The sequence below is a fragment of the Aulonocara stuartgranti genome (assembly GCF_965226115.1).
Source record: "Aulonocara stuartgranti genome assembly, chromosome: 12".
Lineage (NCBI taxonomy): Eukaryota > Metazoa > Chordata > Actinopteri > Cichliformes > Cichlidae > Aulonocara > Aulonocara stuartgranti.
In genome coordinates this window covers 38,814,662-38,818,050 of record NC_138948.1, presented here as the reverse complement: position 1 = coordinate 38,818,050, position 3,389 = coordinate 38,814,662, and the positions used below count along the sequence as shown (strand labels likewise).

At 36.3% G+C, this 3,389-nt stretch overlaps 1 long non-coding RNA gene across 1 annotated transcript; it reads left to right on the top strand.

Moving 5' to 3' along the window:
• Positions 1-512: 512 nt before the first annotated feature.
• Positions 513-2,923, top strand: LOC309718702. The gene is made up of 3 exons (XR_014280056.1): positions 513-744; positions 1,018-1,152; positions 2,435-2,923. It is a non-coding gene; the product is annotated as an uncharacterized lncRNA (long non-coding RNA).
• Positions 2,924-3,389: the final 466 nt, after the last annotated feature.

The following is a 3,389-nucleotide window of genomic DNA, read 5'->3' as shown; positions in this document are numbered from 1 at the left end:
TGTGGGCCCACTGTTACACAATCGGTTTAAATTGAGTAAGTGTGTAGTTGATCAAAGTTATTGTCAAAGGTTGAAATTCATCCATGTTAAAGGTGTGAGCTGTTGTAGCTGAAATAACAGTTGAAATACCTAAAAAGGAGGTATTTTGGGTTGATAATCTTTTATTTAAAATCCATGTAGTCATTTTTACAGTATTTTTGTTTGTTTATTTGAATTCAATCCATTTGATTAAAGTAACTGTTTATTTTATTCATTTCTTTTGTCTAAATAAATACCCGGTGAGGGATAAATTTGTGTAAAATACAGTTGTGGTGGTCCTTATTATAGCAATTAGAGGGTATCAGGTATTATTATTAGTAGCACTACGAACCCAGGCCCAGTCTCATTGTACTATATACTCTAGCTTTACCATAGCTACGTGGGACCTGGGTTACACTTAGCTATTAATGTTTCTACTAAGCTTGCAGATTTAACTAAATTAAACCACATCCCAGTTCTAAAGAAAGTACACTGTAAAAAAAATCCGTAAAAATACAGTACAATCTACTGTATAAACGTGAAGGAATTTTCCGTATTAGTCATTTACAGGTATTTTTCTGTATTTCTCAACTACTGCAATGCATTGTGGGAAAAAGAACCTGAAAAGGAGGGAAAAGTAAGCGCAAGAGCAGCCATTAGGCTTCTTTCAGGCTTCATCTGGATTTTGGATTCTGAAGTTGGAGAAACTGCCTTCAAATTTCTGTGGTAAGTATTAAAACTCATGTTTCGTTTTATCAAAATAATAATTTTCAAAAGACTCCGTGTTTTTATTTAGAAAGAATTGTTAATTTATTTGTTAACTGGTTTCGGCTGTCTCCAGACAAGTCAGGAATATTTTGCTGACTCATTTTTTAAAATAATTGTTATTTAGGTTTAACATGACTTAAGCTTTATTTTAGTTAATGTTAAAATAATTTTTACTGTGATAGTGAAAAATATCCCTTATTTCACCTTTGATCACACACTTTGGTTTTCCAGTGCAGAGCAATGGCCAAGAAAAGGAAAGACTTCCCCGAGTGAAAAAAAAGATGAAGATACAAGCTGGTGATGATCCAGAGCAGCTGGTCTCAGGAAATGAAGAAAAACCCTGACCACCTTCTCTACAAACACAAGGTGAGTTTAATGTTGTGGTTGATTTAGTTTTTCAAGGTATGTATGTTACTTTAATTATAAACTGCTTTTGTTGCAACAGAATGGTGTTATGTGTATGCAACTCTACGTGAATTATAATCCTTTGTAGGGCTGCGTGATATGACCAAAGTCTCATATCCCAATATAAGACGTATCTCTCCTGATAACGATATATATCACAAAATAGTGCATTTTCTGTAAATTCTGTGATTCTCGGGCAACTCGACTTATGTGAAATGTTTTCAGTTGGGCGTCGTGTACCTGGAGTCGAGTGTTTTGACCGATGCATGAAACTATACATTTTTAGACATGAGTTTAAATGGCCGCCATTTTCTTTCTGAGTATTTATTAGACGGCGTGCTGCAAGGAAAAGCCTGTTCTAACGTTTGAGTCTAAGGATTATTTTGAGCACCTGACGACTCTTTTTTGCTTTTCATTCGTAAACTCTCTCGAAACTCTTTCATGTGATTCTTGTGTAGGTGGTTAAAGAGGTTTGTCGTGTTCGAGTGGTGGTGGGGACCAGTTTGTGGCATAATTTGCATAGTACAGTTTTCTGGGGCGTGTCAGACTTTTCATAACCAAACCATGTCCATGCTACAGAGGTAGCCCCTCATTTAACAATAAGGTCCTCGATTTCTTTTGACTGGTCCTTCTGGTTCTGCCTCATCCTTGCTGGCCATGCTGGTATTCTCTGTGCCTTCGTCTGCGTGGTGACTGTAAGCGCCATTTATAGTTACTTGATGTTTTTATTTGAGGTCATTTGTTTGATGCATATTCTGAAATTTTATGTTTGAGAATAATGTATATCATTTCAGTTTAGTTTGAAAAGTCTCAACAGAAACTTGAGCTTTATTGTGAAAGGTTTATGTGGAAAATAAACAAGCGGACGGCGGAGCCACACGATGGTTTTATCCTCATTGTTGGTAACGAAAGTACGCGTAAAAACAGTCACTTGTCCGTCCATAGTGTGGTTATTTTAAGTATAAGAGAAGGAGAGAACTTTAAGAAATAATATAGCAACTACAGTGACCATCAAAACCATGAAAAAAATATTGCCGTAAACAGTTTATTTTGCAACACCACAAAACAAAGAATAGTGTATAATATGAAACGATAGACATTTTTATATCGTAATCTGATATATATCGTCATATCGCACAGCCCTAATCCTTTTTTTGTTTATGTTGTTTATGTTCTAGGTAAAAAAAATTATAAAATGACAAACTTTTTAAAAATGTCTTGTTGTTTCTCTTTTTTTCCTCAGAATAAATTGCGACTAGTCTCAATGGCTGACACGGAGGAGCAACACAGCGACACGTTAACTCCGACTGCTGCAGTTCCTGTATGAACTGAGCAACTCTTAAAATCCAAGGAAAAGCTGTGTGTATTTTACTTAAAGCTCAGATGGACCTTGATGTACTAACATGCAGGCTGCATTCAGGACTTTGTCACACTGTTATATGAAGAGCGGTAACAAGACTTTGTAGTAATTTGTCTTACTATTGTCTTATTTGTTGTGATTTAGGGTCTGTGCGCACAAGCAGAGGTTTTTGTTTGTAACTGTAACCTCGTTTTCAGAGCCTTGTCTAACATTTAATGGTCATGAAATATGTCAGACTTTTTCCTCTACTTAACCAGCTTAGAGAATTTGAACAAAAGGCCACAGACAGCACAGCAGGTATAGTCTCATCTCGTTGTCCACCTTAGCGTTCATAAAGGGTCATGATTGCTGGGTTTCTCTGCATTATTACAGGGTCTTTACAGTACAAAGTACCTCGAGGCAGCTGTGTTGTGACAATATAAACAAGTTTACATCACATTAAACTGAGTTTAAAAAATTAAAATTAATTGGATGACACCAGTATGTTCCTTGAGTATTAATGTATAGCAACTTGGTTGTCTTAGAGGCATCCCAGCATGAATCAGAGATGAGGTTCAACTTTAATAGAGTTTGTTTTGAGTCATGTAGTTTTCACTAAAAAACGATGCTAACACTAACTCTTCTGATGTTTACTTTTCTTTTTAGTGTTGTTGGCCTGACTTTGAGCACGCCACGCGGACGGGTCTAATTCAGTGCCAGGTATGGTATATGAGGGGCCAGTATTTTGTGAAAATTTGTTCTTATCGTGTGACAGTATGTAGCCCGATACTATATTGTCTAGAACTGCCTGCATGCAGGACTGTGTTTTGAGCTACAGCAAACAGCCTTTTGTTTTAAA